The sequence below is a fragment of the Diadema antillarum genome, unplaced genomic scaffold (assembly GCF_040938485.1).
Source record: "Diadema antillarum isolate AM-2024a unplaced genomic scaffold, OU_Dant_1.0 scf00000134, whole genome shotgun sequence".
NCBI classification, from domain to species: Eukaryota; Metazoa; Echinodermata; class Echinoidea; order Diadematoida; family Diadematidae; genus Diadema; species Diadema antillarum.
The window spans coordinates 4,711,758-4,734,745 of NW_027271023.1; the positions used below are offsets into that span (position 1 = coordinate 4,711,758).

General features: G+C 39.1%; 1 pseudogene; it reads left to right on the forward strand.

The window, feature by feature from the left end:
• The window catches only part of LOC139720863 (leucine-rich repeat-containing protein 71-like), a 112,242-nt pseudogene extending 89,722 nt beyond the window's left edge, over positions 1-22,520 (forward strand).
• Positions 22,521-22,988: the final 468 nt, after the last annotated feature.

The window sequence follows — 22,988 nt, forward strand, 5'->3', positions numbered from 1 at the left end:
CCTTTCTTTTCCAGATTTCTCCGTGCATGAAGTCAAGTGCAAGTTCTCAATCATTTGTTTGTCATTTTGTTTTGCTTCCTCCCTTTATCCTGTGTAGCTGGCTTTAAAATGTCATTAACTGGTAGGATATAGCTGTACCTTTCATTTTTCTCATTTCGTAGCTGTCAAGTATTGATAGTAAATTGGCTTCCAGCACTTCCACAGCAATCCAGCATTTCATAGCTCTGCACTTTTGTTCTGTTTGTACTTTCATTTATGTTCTTTTTTTTTATTTTGTTGCCTGTCTCAACTACTGCACATTTTGCCATTATACTCATTTTGTCTACTTATTCTGTCAATTTGTTTCGGCAGAGCTTGTTTCTTCACACCTTATCACCTCATGAAGGATAGATCCACTGTTAAAATTCACACCGTTACCATCCATCCATGGATGAGTATTATGCCCAGCACGCTGTGATTTTCATAATCTGCAAAAGCTATTTCTAACCCTCACTTAAGTGCAGTTCAGGTCTGTGCATCTATGAGATTTCCAACAAAGTCATTAGATCGATGTGATCAGACATACAAGAGTTTCCTTCACTGACAAAAAGCGGCATTAGGTGCTATTCACATTGCCGATAAAACTACTGCCACGACCGCACCATAGGAGGTACATGGCACTCACCATCATCTGCACGTATTCACTCGCCTACCACTGCTTCAATGTATTTCACTTGCAATATCACATGACTTGTCAGTATTTTGGAGCTGTGTGAGTTTTTGATCATACAAGGTTAATGCTGCATAATTCAGATGGGCCAAATGTGTGTTGTAATTGAGCTTATGAAGTTGGAGAGCAGTTGCCTTATTACAAAAAAAGAAGAAGAAAAAACTTGCCACAAATAAAACTGAAAACCAAGAACCACACAACCATCACAAAAATACTCAAAATAACTCCACAAAAATAACCAAAATTTCCATTTTCAGCCTCCCACACCAGAATTCCCTCGTAGCATATCTATGCCAGGTAAGAACAGAAGAAAAAGGAAAAATATCAGTATGCAAGAATACTGATTAAAGAAAAGAAGGATTGAGTTTGAAGATACAAAGCTTCGGCCTTTTCCAAAGCAATGCCTCAATTTGGTGAATATCTCATCCAAATTACTTTTCCCAAAGGCAGGTTTAAATCCTCTGTGATTATTTCTCTCTTTCTTTTCTTCTTCTTCTTTTTCTTTGCTTGCAAGATATGCAACCTCATTTCCTGTGAGCTATAGAATTAGCATCAGTTGCAAAGATCGCAATTAAAGAACTAAAAAGCTGTGCAAAGATTTTACTCCTCGTTTAAGCATGGCTTCAAAAAAAAAAATGCAGACTTTGATATAGAATGTAGATTTCCTCTAGTGAAGCCAGTTACAAAAATGCACTTTTATCAGCAGTTTTACCATAAAACTATTAAAAAATCAACGACACAATAGGAAAATGCTGACATCATAAGAACTGTGTGATGTACCACAAAAAAAAAAGACTGTACAATATAAACCTGTTGTGGCCATCTAGATATCTTGTCAACCACATAGCAATTACGCTTGAATGAATCAGTTGGGATCTTACAACTGTAGCAATTCCTTTATAATCCTGTTGTCAAAACTGTGCCCTCACTCAATCATCCATAAGTGGTTTGACTCCACCCAATTGTTGTCAACAGCACTCAGGCGACAGTGTGCCTGTGCAGCTCCATTTTGTTATCCACGACATATGTTTTTTAAAGCATCCATATTCATCCCACTAATCTTGTATCCAGAGTATATACCTCCCAATTGGCACCTTCAGCAGATCCCGCATTGCTTTACCCTAGATGGGATTGGCCGACTGACTCTCGCATACCAGTAGCCGCAGATCAGGAGCAAGCGTCGGTATTACAAGCTCCATCAATAAGTATCCCCATGTGGACCATCTCAGCAGAGTAGATCCAAGTGTGAACTGTTGTGAGGGAATCACTTAATGTGCTTGCTTGTTTTATTCATGCAGCATAATCTTAGTGAAAAAAGTACTGCAGTGTGGCCAGTGATTGAGGGCGCATCATTTTATCTATGAATGACAAACATGTTTTATTGTTTCTTCTTTCTTTTTCTTTTCTTTTTCTTTTTTTTTTTTTTGGGGGGGGGGGGTGCATGGTATTGTGCCATTGCAGTATGAATGTCTTTTTGATGTAGTGAATATATGACTCTAGTTGTAAAAGTAATGTACCATCTTATTTCCACAAAGTGGCTTTTTACAATGCTGACTTCAAGGTTGTGTCCATGTACTGTACTTTTGATTTTTTGCAATAACCTTGCTTGTCTCTGAAATACATGTACATCTCTTACTACTGACATTGATATGCAAATGCATTACCTCATGATACATGTATGTGTACGTATCTATCTGTATGTACAAACGTGTAATATATTCAGTGTATACAATCGTGGTAATGGAGTTATATTTGACTCGGTATCTGTTTAATGCATGATCAGGCGTTGATTTAGGATGATATGATTTGTAGTAATCCTCAGCTTACAATTAGGGACAGTCAAGTGGAATCAAGCAGTAACTGCAAGTGAAATCCTATATGGCATGCAGTCTAGATCAGGTTTTTAAAGGCAAAGGAACTTATGTAATAGCGATCAGGGGGGCATTTCATGAAGCATTTTGTCCGACAAATATGTCAAACAAATTTGCTCTCCGCTGATCAGATGCAAGGATTTCAGTATGCTCTAACAGTTCGTCAGAAAAAAGATATCTGACAAAATGCTTCATGAAATGCCCCTCAGGTATTTAAAGGCAAAGGAACATATAGTGCCGGATTTGCTTTAGCTGTTCAAACTCTCTTTCAGCAAGCTCTCACGTGCTGTACAGTACTTCTGCTCAAAATACATTGTGTGCTTGCCCAAAGTAGAACTCGCATTCATTTTAGCTCATTGTATCAAGAATTTTTTTTTGCTGTATGTTCGTTTATCATGACCATGCTTGCATGAATGTATTCATATTTCACCTTGACCCTATCGCATTTTCAAAAGTTTGTTTTTTCATAAACGCCATAAATGTCTGCATTTATTGTCATCCCCCAAAGGTGGCGGCCGTGCTACAGCAGTTATGATAGGTATGCGACTATCAAATAGTCTCTTGAGAGACTTCTTGTCTCTCTCTCTCTCTCTCTCTCTCTCTTTCTTTTCTTGGGTCAGTAGGATTAACTAATATAATTTCTTGTTACCTTCTTTTCCTGTCCAAATGTAACATCTATAAAAGGAAGGAGACATAAATAAGATTCAAGCAAAGATGGCTCCACCTCCTCCGAGAGAGGAGTTGAATCCTCTCCTTCGTTACTTTCCTCTCCCCCGGGGGATGCTGTCTGCGTTTCACCACACCAACCTCACTTCTGTGGCATATCTGTGTGAAAACAAGGCAATATTTCCGGAGAGGCACCGGGCAATGTTTTAGAGATGTTAGTTTTTGCGTGGCACGCCCTGTGGGAGAACAGATTTAAAGTCACATTGTCTTCTCTCCCTCTCTCCCTCTCTCTCTCTCCATCTCTCTCTCGCTGTCTGTTTCTCCTGTGGTTCACATCCATTTTTCTTTTATCCAATGACGGCATCGTGCCTCCATAATTCTTCAAGCAAACACTCCTTATTTCTGCTCCACTGCGCAGTGTTTTTGTCTTCTTCTCGTCTCTAGTTGTATAAGCGCATTTTAGTATGCGTGAGCAGCTTCTTCCTTCAATTCTAGTACATACACTGTATATCTTCTTATTTTTTTCCTTTCCGTTTCTTTCATCGGTGCATGTGACTATGATTTTTTTGCCCCACCTAATACCGGAGATGAATAATGCTGTCCTGCGCACTCCCTATCAGAAGCAAAAGACAATCATATGTGACAGTGCACCTCAAAACGAACATAAAGTCGCACACACTGATTTTGCGTGAGGACTGAAAATAAGTGAAGTGGGTCAACCTAGCCGAACTTGACTTTTTCATATTTTCTGAAAGAGAGGGTCTTCTTTTACATCATGCTAAAATTTGGTATCATAAAACGGGAAGAAAAGTGTGTTTTTTAGCAGTTTATCTCCAACATTTTTGGCAGAATAGTGAGATTAGGTGTGTCTTTAGAATCCCTTTTTCATTTCTGAAAAACCTTGTCCACACTCTTCACTTTCAACTCTAATAACTTTTGAAAAGATAGTGCTACTGCTTTGAAAGTTGGCATTAATTATGGACAGAATGTGTTAATGAGGCATGCTTAATTTCAGTTTAATCTGATAATCCCTTCATTGTTGTTACTCCAGTGGTTTACTTCCTGTTTTTTGTCCCATTCATCACACAGCCAGCACGGTTTGGTAGAGATTAAGCGCTTGAATAGACACTGTACTTCAGAGCCTCTTTTCTCAGTTTACACTTTTCCTGAGTTTGTGCTTTCTTTCCAATATTTAGATAGGTTAGGAGAGTCCATTTGATTTGGTTTATACATCATTTTAAAGCTTAAAGTCTGCTCTTTCAGAATATGGTCTTAACTAAAAATTCATGTCTGGCGACTTTTTGTTTGTTTTGAGGTGCAGGGTCACATATTAGAAGCAGTTATAACGGTTTAATGCAGCACAAATTCCATGGAGTTCACAATACGCTTTTGCTTCACCACTGGTGTTCAAAGGAGTAGTGCTTTAGCAATGAACATTTTAGAAAATTTGTAACCACACCTTTCGCTACTAACACTTGTCCATATCACTGTGTATGAACTGTCAAACTGATGACTATGTCAGCCACTAAATTCCCTGCTGAAATTTAAACAAACTTTTATTCCAGAAATTTCTTTGAAGTTTTCCCAAAAATGTCACTCAGTTCTTGACCTGTTCACTGTTGCAAGCCACTTTCTGTGACTTTAAACAGGTCAAGCAAAGTCCTGAATTTGAATCTTCTTCAAACTTAGAAGAAGAATCAAGGAGCAGTGATTCATAAATAATGCCAATTACATGCAATTATGTAGATGTAGATTTATGAAGAATTACAGATCAATATGTTGCAACTCATATGTAGTGCCTTTCTGTCTTGTCATGATAAATACTCCTTTACAAATTTTTTCAGGATCACCACCAACATTTTTCATTTTGTTCCTGAGCCAATTCTGATATTCCATGCAAAAATAGCTAAATGAAAAAACAAATGAATAGATAAAATCATTCATGAAGTTGGTTCATGATTTTTGACATAAAGATGCTAATCCAACATTTGACAGACTAACAGGCAGACCAATACCAGCTAAAAACATAATATCTGTGGCTGGTATAAAAATCTGACCAGGCAGAAATAAAGGAAAAGCAAAGGAAGGAGTTGGGAATTTACCATGTTTTAAGCAAAATGATATGAGTCACAATCACATATGCAAATAAGACAAGTCAGTGATTGCATCATATGGTCACTGTCATTGGTTCGTGCATATATTCTGGGGGGGGGGGGTGTTTTGTTTTGGGGTTTTTTAGGAGCTGTGACTATGCTCCCCTTTTCAAAGTCATTCTCACTGGATTCTTGCAACTATAACATAACATTGTGTGGGGGATATTATTTGCTTGAATTTTATGTCAAAACAGTCTTTAAAAAAGATGTATTTAAAACTGTTGTGCATGCGAATGGAAGACTTACAGTTAGTTCATGACATCACTTTCTCTAATTTGCATATTTGGCTTGGACTTTATATGTTAAAAAAAAACAATTTTGAAATTCTGCGATCATCACATTGTTTGTCTGATTTTAGTGACACTGTCACTGCGATGTTTGTTTTGAGGGTTTTTCTCTTTTTCTTTTTTTTTCATAGATTTGTTAGGATTAGCTTGAACTTGAAATTGTAGATTCTAACAGTAATAAATTGTAATATATATCCCTCTGTGTTGGTGTGATAGAGTTTATATGCTTCATGACAGCTGTAAGGATAAACAATTAATACTGTTGACTAGATCCCGTTTTTCTCTTGCCTGAAAATCTTCCTATCTTCATTGCTAATTTTGTCATTAACAGTTATAGATAGACTGAGATGTGTCACTATGCATTGTCCGATATGAACATATCCAGCATCTATGTAAATGGAGAGAAGCAGTGTGTAATGTATGCACTGAAGGGGGTTTCAAGCTTATGTGTATACAGATTTCTGCAGCTAATATCATAGGATAAGCTAATTCCAGTGTGAGGAATTAGAAAATATTTACAAATTAAAGGCGATCTTTCTTATTCTGCCATGATGGGCATTTTTTACAATCTTGCAAAACAGTTTTGTACAGTTGATGAAAAGAGTGTGCATTGATAAATCAAAAGAAGAGGTGACCATGGTCGTGTTTTCATATTTGTATTATGATTCATTTGTTGCAAGGAAATGATTATTGTGTATTTTGAGAAAGTCAAAGGAAAATGAGTAATCTGTCACAGCGATTCAGTGATATACTCAGTATCCAAATTAATGACTTTACATGTAGTTTGCAGACCTGAGGAAGCTCGACACTTTTCCTTGCAGTAAGGCAGTGCTACACAGAGTTTAATACATGCATGAAGTCGCTGTGTATGCTAGCTGTACATTATTAAAAGCAATCCAGAAGTTGAAGGACTGTAGTAATGATCATGATTCTAGGAAGTGTGCCATCATGATTCCTCCCCACGTGGATAACTGTTCTCCTCATCATCCCGGGTCTTTTCTTTTTTTCTTTTTCTTTTTTTTTCTTAATACCCCTCTAGACTTTTGTCTCAATTCATTCCCTCCTGGAATCACATGCACTTTCCCAAATTGCATTCACTCCCCCGAATCATCATATATCTCACTCAAATCACATCCTTCTCCCCCAAATTACATCCCTTTTACCTTTCACAAATCTACCCCAAATCACATCCTTTTCCCTAATAACAAATTACATCCCATTTTACCTTTAACAAATCTACCCCAAATCACATCCTTTTCCCTAATAGATTACTTCCCCTTTACCTTTAACAAGTCTACCCCAAATCACATCCTTCTCCCTCAGATTATATCCCCCTTTCCCTCTGAACAAGCCCCTCTGTTTTCTCACCCTCCTCCTCCTCCTCTTCCTCCTCAGAGTTTCCAGTGGTCGTTTTTTAACTCACGTCGGAGCCCTCTCTGTAATAATATGATGAACGGTCTGCAATGTGATGACAGCCTTGTTTGCAAGGCAGCTAACCAGTCACTTCTAATTAGCATCAATCTTACAATTAATTATGTCTGCCTGTTATAGGAGGGTGCTGTCTCATCTAATAATGTGATTTACACCTCACTTTAATAATAGTTTGCTCTTCGAGGACTGATACACAAATGTGTTTAATATTGTGAACTAATTTGTCTGTGATTTGAATATGTCTGAGTCTTTGATCCTCCCAAAATTGGGGGTAAGATTCGCTGATGTGTGAGGGAAAGGTGTGTAGCCAATATTTTGAGTACTGCTATGTTCATCAAAAATTAAAGATAAGCAAATAAAAAAATCCAACAATTCAGATTTAGAAAATAGTCATATCATATTTGAATATCGATGTATGTGGCATATTGAAGGCATATTACTTGTAGAAGTTTCTGATATAAAGACTGAAATGTGTTCTGTGCCACTTTGTGTACCCAGTGTTGTTTTGTGCATCATTCATATTCAACTAATCACTGGTCTACATCATGTGGAATTGCATTGATTAGACAAACGAAAAAGAAATTGACAATGACATGATCTCATATGTACAATGTATAAAAAAGTGGAAAATTTACCGTCAGTAAAAGAAACATCTAACGTGATTATGATGTAGAGAAATGAAATAATATGTGTGATCATTAACATTTTAACAGTAACGCGTGCTAATATGTGACCGCACTATTTGTAATCGTATCTATGTTATATTAATCAGTGTTGCACTACATTAATGTAGTATTGATTTGAATGTCCTTTGCACTGTGGTACTTGAAATAAATGTGTTCTTTCCCTTCCCTCGACAGAGATTGACCGTTGCACCCACGAAGTCACGCACCTCTTTCCAAACCCCAAAATGCATGATTTTTAATATATTTTTCATATTTTTATACTTTTATTTTTATATTTTCTTTACCATATATATTTTGCGTATTTGAACAGAAATGCCAAGACTCCTTGTGTCACCCATTCAAAGATGTTTATCTTCTTGATATTTGCCCAATTTCTTTTAATACTGCAGTGGTGGTATATTGAATATGTGGGGAAACCCACAAAAGAAAGTCACCAAAAAAGTTTAAAGTTTTACTTAAGCCGGGATGAACTCTGCAGTAACCGGGTGAACAATGCTAAAATCAGTGACATCTAACTGATTACTCCTCTCAACTTCTCGCGACATTAAGCGCAGCAATTTTGATTCCCTTGTTGCGATATTTGGGGGAAGAATGGCATCTGCCAAAGAGTTTTGCTACATGATGTCCCTTGTGTGCAAAAACAGTACATGTATGCATTCTATTTAAAATCTTTAGGTGATAACAATAAGACAACGCTTTTCGTCCATTTATCCTTGATCTTTCCATTCCCAGAAAGGCAAAAAAAAAAAAAAAAAAAAGATAAGAAGGAAAGAAAAGAAGGGGAGATTATATGTTTAAATAAAGATATACAGCATTTTTTTCCCCCATCTCCATCTCGAAATTGTTATCTCCCATCTGCACACTGGATAATCCTCCTGCCGTCCAACATCAGCCACCCTCACTCCAACACCGGTCTACCCCGATGATGCACGATAACATCTTCTTTTTCCTTTTGTTCCCACTTCTGTCCTGACCCGTCTCTTTCCTGTTGGACCCTTGTCAACCGTGTCATCTGCGGCTGCAACAAAAAAAAAAATGATGTCACGCCGTTTGCCTAATAGAACCGAATCAGCGCCATGGATCTAGAGGTGTTTTTTTTTTTTGCGTGTGTTTTATTGTTTTTGCCTTTTGTTTATAGTACATCCGGCAAAAGAATATAGTTATTTGACCTACTAGCATAGGAATTTGGTTTGGCGTGTAGTCCTTCTAGATAAAGAAAAAAAAAAGAAAAGATAAAAAGTGTTGCAGTACTTAGAGTTTAGCTTGTGTGACATTTTGTGCAGCTTATAAAATGCATTTGAATAATAGCCTCCTTTTCTCTTTTAACTCCTTTCAATTTATAAACCAAGAGAACAAATTGTCTCATGCAAGTAATGCTTCTTTCTAATGGAATGATATTGCACGAATCATCAAAGTTTTGCTTTCTAATGAAAAATCAATCTAATCATGCATGAAATAGCCATTATTGACATCGGGTATCTGGGTCTGCATGTTTTTAATCATAGTTATCATTGGGTTTGATTGACCATATTACAGAGTAGCTAATTAACTTTAGAACATAGTAGCCAAGATTAAACCACTAGGAGATAGAATACAGTGCCTTTATACTAAAAGTGATTGTCTCTTTGGATTTAACACACTCTTGCATGCAAAGTGAGTTCGTTAAAACTGACCTTTAGTTCGTAGACTACAGCACAGGTCGTCCTCATTTGCCTTATCATCATCGACATCGTTACCATCGCCACCGTCTTCATCACTGCTGTCGTCGCCGTGCAATTCGGCTGCCAAGCTGTAACAGTAGTTCTACTAGTATATAGTAGTCCTTACTTGAGATACATACAGTAACATGTGGCAGGTGGATTATTTCAAATCGCCGTACCTGCATAGAACAAAGGATGCCATTACCAAGATATATATAGGCAACAGATCCACCTCTTTGTCCAGATTTTTTTTTTTCCACATTTAACACACAAAACAATAGAAAATGAGAATGGGCATTTGCCTGTCATTGAAAATGAGAAACACTGTCAATATTGTGAATTATACATATAGTTGCAATGAGTTTTGATATTTCTGTACTGGAAAAATCAATAGATCATCTCACAGAATGAGATAAGAAAATTGCACCGTCAGTGGTGGGGGGGGGGGGGGGGGGAGGGGTAACTTATTTCTTTCTGTCCTTTTTTTTTATAGTATTGACTGACAAATGTGCACTTTGAGTACAGAGTCATTTTGCAGAGATGAATCGTTGATGCTCTCTTCATTTGCTCAAGTGTAAGTCTCAATGGTAGTACTGACTGCGATAGTTTCACACACACAGCATCTGGTAGTGGGAAGAGGCAGCGAGAGAGAACACAGCCTGTAATGAAAAATGCAACAACAACAACCAAAAAACCAACAAGCAAACAAGCTATAAAATTATTCCACGGGGAATTGAAAGTATCCTCTTACCCGGCCACCTCTCCCCTGGGAGATGACTATTACAAGAAGAAGGAAGGATTATGAGAAGAAGGATTATGATTCTGAAAGAAAAAGGTGCACTCTTCAATCAGGATTATAGAGCAGGAATGAAAACCCGCCAAATATAGGCTCCTACTCATACGCTTCAGAGCGCAATATCGTATGTGAAGTAGGAGGCAAAGAAAATCTTTTCAAAAGGAAAAGCAAGAAAGGTAGTTTAGATGTAACAATAGATCAGCCACAAAAAAAACAAGAAATTGATCTATAGTTAAGAAAAAGAGAATGCTAGATGCCAAGACCATAAGTGTGGTCATCTTGACTTATGTGACATGCCATCCACAGGTGTCGGCAGTTTTGGTCATGTGACTAAAAGACATCATTAATGTCTTTGAATATTCGTCAGTTGTTGTGTTCACAGTTTGAGTGATCTCACTCAGGGGATTTGACTACCTCGTAACTTTGACAGTGGTGGCATGTGACTGTGACATTTATGCCTTGAAATATTCCTCACTCATGACATGTATGTTCACAGATCTTGTTCAGGGGAATAACTATCTGCTAAAGGTACATTGACCTACTGGTTTGATAGTTGAATGCATACGCGGGCAGACGGCGCAAGTTTCCTCTCAGACACCTACATGTAATGTTATCGACTCCTCTTTAGCGCTTACGCTTAGACTCATTTCCACTCCGGGTCTGCGCATCTTTAACTTTTACGGTTGTATCAGGCAGGGTCACGAGAGAAATATTTTCCTCCAAGTATAGGAGAAAGTTCTTAAGAAAAAATGATTTAATAGTGACATTGCTTGTAAATGACAATTCATATTTTCTTTAATATCCATCAGCAATTAGTAGACAGTTTGTAGTACTGATGCTATTGCCCACATCAGAAGGAATATGAAAGAGTATAACAACCAGGATTATGTAATTTTTTGTTTTTTAAATGTCGCGTACCATTGTTATGTGACAACAGAGCAAAGAAAGCATAATGGTACTGGATGCCACAACTGATGTCACTCCGTCCAGAACAACACTGCTTTTTTCATATCCCACGGAGTGCCACATTGGATGTGACTTTCAGTTTAATATTCAACTGGTCATATCTTTCTCAGTGTTTGATTTTACGCAAGTATGTGACTGATGTGTAGCTTCACTGTTTCCGTTGAAAATAGCTTTTTTCTCCATTTATTCATCTTTGTATAGGTGAGTTTAGGCATTGGTAATTTTTGTTGAGAATGAGCTGATTTTGCTATAACACATGTTTCCCATAGACACCTGCCCGAGTATACTTGAGACTACATTTAGTCTTCAACGGGTTAAACTAATTTCTGTTCTCAAATATGCATCAACAGTGTTGCTGATTCCATTGAAGAGAAAACCGAGAAAGGATTAAAAGATTATAAAGTGTAGTAATTCGTTGTTTGATTTTCATCTATTTGTGCATTCTAATGATATGCGTACGTTAGGTGCTTTATGCTTCTATAAATTATCGGATTCACTGCAGTAATAAAAGTAAAGCATCAGTCGCATGCATCCACATAAATTAGGTATAGACTACTTCATGCATCATGCACAGTGGTTGCAACGGTTACAGCTCGTTATTCCGAAGGTTCGTTATTCCGAAGGCTCTTTATTCCTAAGATTCGTTATTCCGAAGGTTCATTGTTCCGAATTTCATTTTCGGATTAACCAATCTTAGGAATAACGAACCTTCGGAATAACGAAACAAATTTTTGGATTAACAAACCCTTTTTCATTTTCGGATTAACGAAACTCTAGGTATACACTGTAGGTGTTTCGGATTAACGACCCTTCGGAGTAACGACCCTTTGGAATAACGAACCTTCGGAATAACGAACAGCACCCGTTGCAACTACATCGTAGGTGCATTGCACCGGTCAGTGATATTTTGCTCTATTATTACATTGATTGCATCAAATAATGTTTCAATACAGAGCATAAACCTGGTAGAAGATTGCACATATGTTTTCCATCTTTTGAGTAGATGGGAGTTTTTGAGATGAAAAAGACTTTCCCCAAAATAGCGTAAGTGGGTTTTTTTGCCCATGCAGTGGTATCTTGTCAAGAGTGGAAACCGCCTGTGTGTTTTCTCATGGTAAAAATACATGTTGTGAGATGTCACATGCCCTATCCAAAGACTGTACTTTTCAGTGTTTGTGGCAGGTGCCATCTCTAATGAGGTACCAGTGGGCCTATGCTGTACTTGCATTCATCTTTGAGTGAATTTATCATCGCTGCTTTTTGACATATTTTCCAGCTACATGCATATATACAAAAATGTAATTCCTCTGTAGTGTGTCACATGTCATTTATGTGTGTATATACATGTATGTCACTGTCAAAATAGACAACTTGTGTTTTCAACACAACTACATTGGCATCACACAATTTAACCTACGAACATTCTATGCAGCGTTAGGGTACATTCACCTACATTGTGCTGTGATTTTCATTAACTGTAATCTCCTATGTGTATCCATAGTACACTGTGTGCTGTGTTACTAAAATTAACACTTTTATTATGGTGAGGGTTTTTTGTTTTCCTCACGTGTGTTGTTTTGAATTTTTTACCTGGGTAATCGTTTGACATGACACTAATACCAGACAGCAGAATAAATCTGCATTAATGCATACAAAACATGATGAACTATAAACAAAAGGTGGCATCTGGTAAAAGACGTTTCGAGTTCATTTCTTTCTATGTCACCTATTAAGTCATAAAGTGTGTGAAATTATTCTGAAACCACGCAGAGAAAAAAAAGAAAAACATTTCTGATGGGTGTCATTCATTAGAACTTTTCAGCCACCCAAAATTGTGAAAACATGTTTTGTTTTGTTTTGTTGGTTCATAAAGGGATGGTATAGTGGTGGTGGAGATGAGAAATGGGCTTTTGACTTTTTGCGAGATATCAAGATTCCGCTTGTGAAATGGTACAGAGCGTACCATTCTAAGAAGAATTCAAAGTTTATTTGATGAAAATCGGTTTTGAAATGGCAGAGACATCCAAAAACAAAGTAAAACAAAGCTGTCGGAATAAGAGGTGGGTCCCACCTTTTATTAGTATTGCTCTGTTTTGGGTATCTCAGCCATTTCAAAACAAATTTTCGTCAAATAAACATTGAATTTCTCTTGGAATTGCATGCTCCTTCATATTTCATAAGAGGGTTCTCAATTATATCTCACCAAAAAAAAAAAAAAAAAAATGTTAGAAACCTGAAGTTAGGCCTCAACCAAAACTATACGATCCCAGTGATTTTTGTTACACTTTTGCAAAGTTAACCACCGGCCAACAAAGCGTCGCCAAATTATCAAGCAGAGTCACTCTCAGTTGTAAAGACAACATCCCTTAAACGAATTTACACCGGTGTAAAACTAAATTACCAAACACCAGTGTAAATTTTTGTGGGTTCTATTAGTGTAAACAGTGTGTCTTGTAGTTACTGCCTCTTAATAGAGTAAACATGTCATGATTAAATTGATTTATCAAACCCCCTTTAAAATAAAGCCACACATTTATGTACTATACCATTAAAAAAATCCTATAACTTAAAGAAATTACAAGAAATCAAGGAATCCAAAATATCAGGCGTGCAATTAGGACTGTAGAAGCCAAATGCACAAATTTCTTATTGTCATAGTTGGAGTACAAGACCTCGCAACCATTCTGAATTTAAATTAGAGGTGGAAAGAATCTAAATTTTGACCATTCCCAGCTCTTGTTTCAATAGGAGTTTGCTATTTTTTCTTGATAATTTTACTACACGCTCTCATGGGAACTGCTCTTTCTTTCCTAATTTTGAGTACCAATCATCCCTGTTTTTCAGTCAGAAAAGTTGGAAGGTCTAGTTGGAGTGACGCTTTGAGAGGGAAGAAACCCAAGTCATATGGCAACCAAAATCATACTGAGAGAATTGTTAGGGAAAGTATGTTTGTTGAGATTTTCAACAGTCCGCTGAACAGTCATGTGTTTTGTGTGCATTCATGCAGAGAGGTGATGTAATGTCATCATTATGTGCACTCATCATGTGAGTGTGAATCCAACAGTATAATTGTTGTATATATGCAATCCTGATGATCACTTGTGTCATCAACTCCTTTGGGTGCTGCACTCTACACACGGGTTCAAAAGGTTGTAACTGTCACTTTGATGAATTGTCTTGCACTCTCCATTTTCCCACAGTCAAATGTCTATCAATGTGTTTGAGAGTCAGTGGTTAGTGATGACTTATAATCTGATGACATAAAAACAAAATATGTTTCACTCTGCGTTCGCCCATGTCAGAAATTTGCAGTTCATTATGAACGCGTTTCATTAACAATCAACTTGTGTCAGTGGTAATATTCTGACCAGAATTTCAAAAGTGAAAGAGCAATTTGTGTTCTGCAGATCTGAATTTATTTTATAGATTAGAATCGCACTCGTGATTCCTGGGGATTTTTAGTACTAAAATAAAGAAGAGTTCATATCTGGGGAAGAAAGACGTTTGTGATGTCATTTGCTATCATCAAGAAATATTACCTAGTTTTGTTTTGTTTTGTTTTTCCAGTAAAGCAGGATTTAAAAAAAGAAGAAGAAGAAGAAATAAATGCAGTGTATATGTATTTAAATCATTGCACAGGATTTTCCGTTCTTATCATCAATCGCACACTTCCTGGGATTCAATCAAATATTAGAATCCCTTTCTTGCTGGGAAGGAGTGAAAGTGATGCACTTTGTAAAGATGAAAGGCAGGATTTTCTTGTCTTAATGCTATTATCCCCCAGAAGGAAATTTGTACCGAAAGGCAAGGGATAATGTAAGCTAACACTGCATAATTCTACCGGATAGCGGGGGCATCAAAAAAGAAAATGATTTTAAGATATTGCAATATTTGTGTAAACATTGAGTTCAGCAGGAATATTTCTATGTAAAAATGGTAGGCTTATGGTATACAGAGATATGTGATTCGTGTTGCGACTCCAGCTCAAGCTTTTGTGTTGTCTTTTTTCCCCCTTTTCTGTCAAACAGCGGAAACGATGAAGGTGACTAAAGGCAAGACAAAGGGAAAGGACAAGAAACAGAGTGAAGCCGAGGTAAAAACTCAGAGAGAAACAAAATGAACAAATATCTGCATTTCATTTGCCCCCCCCCCCCCAATACCCCACAAAGATACTCATTTCATACCATCTTCTTCTACCAGCTCCATTCTGTTCTCTACCACGAGATTTGGCTGTTAATACTAACTAACAGAAATAGTGTGGTAGAATTATTAAGTTTCTCTTTGTATTTTTTTGTGGGGGGGGGGGGGGCGGGTTGGTATTGTAAAGGTATAGGCCTACAGCTTCGCGTATGGATTGGGTCGGTGTAACACATTCAAGCTTTTTACGTCTGTTAAGTTAGACATATATGCAAAATTTACCGGTACTTAAACGCCGGTATGGTTCTATGAATAGCGTGATCTTAAGATCATGAGTTAACTCAATGCTTGTTAATTAGAGATATTTGTGATTAAAACTGCTAAAAAGAAAAGCAAAAAGAAACTGAAAATATAGGATATTTGTAATCATAACTTCAAGAGTATTAATTCTTGTGTAACACGTGATGTATCAGTGGAAAGGTTTTATTTTACTCTATCTGATTATGTACTTGGCTTTATTAAAAGATGTTCAGAAATGGCAGTTGAACTGTTTTGCAAACAAACTCTTCATATATATGGATATATATTTATGCATATTTTAAGGCTATTGTTTTGATATGGTTATTTCCAATCAATCTGTATCCTCATACATTTTACTCCACCTTTAAAGACCCCAGAATTCTCCTGATTGCTACATCAGATTCATCACTTCTTCTTCTTCTCTCCCAAGATACCGTCCATTATCTTTCTCTTGCCCATTCCTGCCATCACCCTGCCTTTTAAAAACAAGTATATAGCCATTCTCTTGTGCAAGTCCCTCATTTTTTGCTCTTTTATATTTGTTTTAGTGGGCTTGCCCAGTAAAGTTACCAGTATTTCTCCCTGAAGAGCATACTTTGGTGTCAAGAGTGGGCATGTACTCTGTGTCAGTGCAAACTGCACCAACTGGATTAATAGTGCCAAAATGTCTTCTCCACCTTGTACCCCTGATAATCTTAATCCAGTTAGATTTGCACCCCACTGTCACTACCAGCGTGCTTCATCTATCTCTCCTCTCCCTCTCTCTCTGTCTACGTCTCCTCCTTCCTCCCCCCCCCCCCCCCTGCTCAATTCTGATTCACACCACTAAGCATCTTTAACTCCCGGTCCCTTGTTCACCACTGAACTATAAATGCGGCCTTTGCTCTATTAATGCCTGTCTCCCAAATACATCCTGCCCATCTTCCATCATTTAATTACTACAAGTGTCTTGATCCCCGCCCCTCCCCAATTCCCCTTTTCTCTTTAATGCGAGCCTTCCCTATCCAGCCTTCTCGCCCATTACATGTGGAACCATCATAATCTTGTTGAGCGCCCAGTAGCAGGGTTCATTCCCCAGCTCCATATACAGTGCCCGCCTGTGTAATAAAGTCGTCTGCTTTGTCCACTGCAAATGTCTTCACTTGGCTACCAAACATGCACTTTAATGTGTGGAAGCAGAGGTCATATATTAAACCTTCATGAACTGGGTAGAGTTTAGGGAGAGTAGAGGCAGGGCAGGGGTGCCCAGTCAGAGTTCAACAAGATTCTTTTTTTAATATATGTTTATTGTATTTTTTGGTGAAAATTTGTGTGCTCATTGTTTTCAGTGTCCTGTGCAAATATATGTCATTAACCAGATTATCTCAAATGTTTCCATGTCTCATCCAGTTTATAACCATTTCTTTTCATCTGTTTTCTCTAACTTACCATTTTATCTGTCTTTGTTTCTATCTTTTTTTTTTCAATTGATTTACTGGTAGGTAGCTAAAGCTCGCCTTACCACCCAATTGTCTGACACCCCTTTTCACTTCCCCTCCCCTCCTCCATCTTTCACTTCTATCTGATGCCCTGTCTCAATCACTCTGACGAGTAATGTGTCTTCTCCCTGTCTTCCCCCCTCCCTCTCCCGTGCATCAGTCACCAGACATCCTGGAAGCCATCAACCCTCTCGTGGCGGAGCAGCCGGAGTCGATCGACGGCCAGCTCTGGATCCCCGGCAACCGGGCTCTCATCAACCTTAACCTTGCACGTGAGTATAGGCAACTCCCTCGATCCCTCCCCTCCTCTCGTTATCTACCCACATCAGCGTGCATCGTCGTCATCGCGGGCACGAGTCCTCCAGAGTTTTCCTTACATTGATTAGGGATGTAATCCATCTCACGTTTGCTCACTCCTCTGGCGGGATCGATTCTCCTGCCCTTCTCGCGTGCGTTACCGAGAAGCTGTCAGCCCCTTCACCGGTGGGTCAGAACAACGACATCAGCGCTCAGTGCTCAATGTCAGGCCCAGAAATAACCCCTCTGTGTACACACAGGGGGTTTGGAGACACCACTACGTCTCAAGTGTGTGTTTTTCATGAACAACACAAAGAATGAGTGAAACAAGATGTTTGCAATGTGGACTCACGCAGGCTCAATTTACTTCATTTTTCTTTCTTTTTTCTGCTTGTGTTTTCTGTAGATACAAGCAGAAAAAAAATAATTCTGCTTGTACACTTCATTGCTGTTTGGGGATACTTCAAATGTGACATTCTCATGAATATTCATGGTTTCAAGAGAAGGAAGGAGAGGATGGGTATATAAAGTGATATTGGATGCACGAGGTAATATGAACAGATGATGTGAACAGACTTGTATGCCTTCAAACTGATATGATGCTCTGCTGACGTTTTGAAAAGGAGAGATATGTGGAGACTTTGCGTTTATATTGGAGATGACCAATCATCGTATCAAATGATGCTTCAAAGAATTAATCATGCATTTGACTCGTGCTTCTCAAACAGGTATTGTTTGTATATCTTAAGTCCCTCTATCCCCCCCTCTCTCTCTCTCTCTCTTTCTTTTTAACACATTGATGGGGGCACCCACGCTTTTCAAGAATTTAATTCCTTTTTAACTATTCAAATACTGCATAATGCTACCCAGTGGACACAGATAATACTTTCAAAATGATACCAACAGTGACAGGAAGCCTAATTGATACAGAAAACTTTCAGCAATTTGAGTAAACACATAGAAACTCATCTGGTAATTGCCCACTCTTTCCGTCATTAGGTAACCTTATACTTGGCTGACTAGCTTTCATCCACTCCATTGGACTTTCTCGAGCCAAATTATTCTTTCACGCAGCAGCTGCTCGTTTGACGCTGCTTCCAAGTCACTAGGGTGTGGATGGGAGACGATGTTCATTCAAGAGCTAGCCAGTCAAATGATAAGATTGTTGACGCTCAAAGACGCAATAATGAGGAAGTTCAATTCCCCATTGCTGAAAAAGGTGCAGAAGGCACTTGGTAAGGATGAAATATAACATTATCTGCATTGAAGAGTATCAGTCCTCTTCATTTTAGGCTCATGACAACAACAAAAAAAAAAAAATTAGAATGGTATCCATATATTGACAGAGTGCCTTCCGAAGAGTGTTCCTTTATGAAGTACAGTGCACAGCATCCCAGAACCCAGAGCATATTGTTCATAATAACTCCTCCTGCTCCTCCTCTTCTTCTTCTTCCTCCTCCTCCTCCTCCTCCTCCCCCTCCTCCTTCTGCTTCTCCTCCTCCTCTTCCCCCTTCCTCCTCCTCCTCTTCCTCCTCCTCCTCCCCTTCTACCCCTCCTACTCTTCTTCCTTCTCTTCTTCCTCCTCCACCTCCTCCTCTCCCTCCTCATTCTTCTCCTCCTCCTCTTCCCCCTTCCTCCTCCTCCTCTTCCTCCTCCCCTTCTACCCCTCCTACTCTTCTTCCTTCTCTTCTTCCTCCTCCACCTCCTCCTCTCCCTCCGCATTCTTCTTCTCCTCCTCCTCTTCCCCCTTCCTCCTCCTCCTTTTCCTCCTCCTCCTCTTCTACCCCTCCTACTCTTCTTCCTTCTCTTCTTCCTCCTCCTCCTCTCCCTCCTCTCCCCTTCCTCCTCTTCATCATCCTCCTCTTTCTCCTTCTTCCCCTTCCCTCCTCCTCCTTCTCCACCTCCTCCCCCTCCTCCTTCTCGTCTTCCTCCTCTTTCTCCTCCTCTTCCTTCTCTTTCTCCTCTTTCTCCTAATCCTCTTTCTCCTCCTCCTCCTTCTCTTCCTCCTCCTCCTCTTCCTCCTTCCCCTCCCGCTTCCCCCTCCTCCTCCTCCTCCTCCTCTCCTTCCACCACCTCCTCTCCCCCTCCTCCTCTCCCCATCCTTCTCCTCCTCCTCCTATCCCCCACATTCTTTTTTTTTTTTTTTGCTTCGCACCACAGGTAATCAAATCGGGGAGGCAGGTATGAAGGCATTACTTCTCGCTGTCCAGTATCAGCAGACCCTCAGCACACTGTCTCCTCATCCGGCTCTCAAAGGGCTAATGAGGTTGTCCATTGCGGTAAGTCAACTCTCCATCTGAACAGGAATTCTTACCCAACAATGACAACATTTTCAAGCAAAGAATAGGATCTTAAAAGTGACAAAATACTGTGCACATACATAGCAGCAGTGTAAAATCATTCCGAAATGTGTAAAAGTGCCAAAGTCAATGGCAAATATTCAACTTTTATTTGACTTTGTAGACTCAGACATAAGTATTTTAGGTTGTGAAATGGTTAGGGTTAGTTTGTGCATGACTGAAAATCACTATGGAAGCCTACAGGGCTGTGCGAAACCACACTAGTGCCGCGTGCTATAGCTTGCAATTGCCCATGCATGCAGTGGCTTCAGATCAGAAAAATAGTAAGATATCAAATAGCAAGGACCTCCCACATTACCTCTCTCGAAAAATCCAGACTAGAAACTAACTTTCTCTTTTTTACCTGGCCTTACATACCAATTATGCAATGCTCTGTCCAGAATTTCCTAGCAAAAGTTTGCAGCGATGAACAAATGCAGAATATTCTTATCACAGCTTCTTCATCAAAAACTTTTGTATAATATGTCTGTCATTAAAGATTGTGGTTATGGATATTTTTGACACTCTGGTTCTCATGAATTATTTTTTCCACCTGATGTTCTCCAAAAATGAATACATGAAACCCACATATCTGGCACTAGAAAAATAAAGGGGGGAAGGAGAAGAAAAAAACGATTAGTCTAACAGAGATGTGAACAGTCCTCGTCAGTAATCCTCGGGGGATCATCATGTACCGGAGTAGATCCCAGATCTCACCATCAACTTCTAGAGTGTGAGGGGGAAAAGCAGGTTGGCAGTGCTGCTGTGAAGGATTATACAATCCAACCGTGATTGTCAAGTTGTTTTTAGTTGAAAGGAATATGTCATGTTGGAATAATAAACTTTGCAGAGATTTCTTGCTTCTGTGTACTCAGAAGATCATTGCAGGGGGGAAAAACGGGTAAATATTTAAAGAAAGATGAGAGCTTTAGATTGCATAGTTGACTCAGGGAAGGAAATACATGAGGTGCATTTGGGTATCTTAATTCCCAATATTTATTACTTTCTTGCTTCTTGGGGGATTTACGTGCCCCAAGGGAGGACATCTGCATTTATATGAATTTTCTTACCTATGCCTACTTTACTCATAATATGTGTTTGAGTGTATGTGTGTGTGTTTTCCCTACGTGTATCCAGACTATCAGGATGCTGTGTTGTGTCAATAGCTATCAAAACAGGTGTAATAATCGGCCCATTGGAAGCACAAGTTTTTTGAAAAGCCGCAAATTGCGTATTGTGCGGGGATTCGAATTAGGCTGAACTTTGGGATCTCGGCAGACTTTGCAGAGCAAAGGGGAATGTTAATTTGCAAGCTTGTACTGATACTTGTCATTAATAGAAGGCGATAGAGTGTAGATATGAAATAAAGCTGGCAACTTCTTAAAGAGAGAGAAAAAGAAGCTCTGCAACAAGTGTGTTTTAAATCCTTGTGCCCACTTTGTTTTCAGTGTAGCTGCCGAGTTTTACATTCCTAACATTGCATACTTTCTTGACTATCAAAAAGCTGTTTTGATTGGCCAACAGAATGGATCAATAGCCCATGAGAATCCACAGAATGGATTAAAATTGCCTGGCTTTGTGGAGGACTAGATGGAAAATGCTGCTTTAGACTTGATGGGGGGAGAAGAGAAAATCAATATGTCCTCCAAATCCCAATGAAACGAAGTCGTTAACATTGTCACAGAAATCATGTGGGGAAAACTTATCATGGCAACCGAAATGGTCAGGTGATAGCCATGTTTTTAAATCCAAATCTTTCTGTTTCATTGATGTGCTGAGTAACATCAAACATGAAACAGATAGCAATGGACCCAATAAGCCTGTTTAAACCAGCATCTTGGTCTGAAAGCCCCTCACTTGCAAAGACCACTAGTTTGATTCCCCTGAGAGTTGGTAATGTGTACACAGTTTTGCCTGTGTGCAATGTCCACCTGCCAGTAAAGGTCATATCATTGTGTTTCCGTGCGAGTGGTCTCCCTATTTCATTGAATGCATACAATTTCTGGTTTCCGAAACGGAGAATCGTATGCATGCTGTACTTGCGGCTGTCACCATGCTTCTTGGTACCCTAGTAGATTTCCAGCATACAGATAATATTTTGAAGAACCACAGAACATGTACATGACTAAGAGAAATGCTGATGTGCATATCGCGCTTGAGCTGATCTGTTGATTTTTGTTTCGTCTCGTTTGTCTTCAAACCATCCCTTTGCAGAAGAACGGCGTCAGCGGAGAGTGCGAGACTTACCAGAAACTCCATGACCTCATGGTCCAGAAGGACCCATTCTACAAGCCGGTGTCGCAGAGCCCCTCGGGGGACAACCAGTCAACGGCGGGCTAGTTTGGAGGATCGAGGGAAAAACCAGCCATCAAAAATGAGAGCCGGGCAGTTTTCTCCCATGACTGCACACGGCGGCGGCGACAGTGGGCGTGGGCGGGGAAGAGAGGAGGAGATTGAGAGATACTATAGAGAACTCTTTTTAAGATTTCCTTCAGTTTTCTTCCCTTGAATGCAAAACGACCAAAGCCAGTGGCGCATGCTGGGGTGCAGACGCTGGGATCTTGTGATTTTTGATGTAGCCTATTGCTCATCATCAGATGTATATTCATTTCTCACCATTCCTCCTGTAACAGTTTGTGAGAGGCAGAATGACATCACAAGGGAGATTAACAAATCAATTTTTTTTGTGTGTGTGTGCAAAATTAAAAGCTGGGGCGGCTAGGATTTTGTTTGATAATCAAAGTTTGGAGAGCATGGCTCTAGCAACATTCCTTGATATTTGATGGGGGTTTTTTTTGTTTGTTTTTTTTAATAGGGGGCTTGCTTTTGCTTTCTTTTTGGCTTTTAGTTATCAAATGTTTTTGTCATGAAGACATTAACCCATTGAGGACTGGCTGATTTTGCTACAACACGCATTTCCCATAGACATTTGCCCGAGTATACTCGGGACTCGTCCTCAACGGGTTAAGGGCTCTGTGTTGTTGTTAGCAACAGATGGCATACACAGAACATTATATTAGTCAAGTAATTGAGAATTCTGTGAAAATCCAATGTTTTAGAAAAGCCCCTTGAAATTCCAGTCTGTGCTTTATATCTGAATTGAAATGACTGTCTTCGAGACACTAATCGCAGGTGGTCTGCAGTTTCAAGCAATCTTCAAAATGCTTTATAG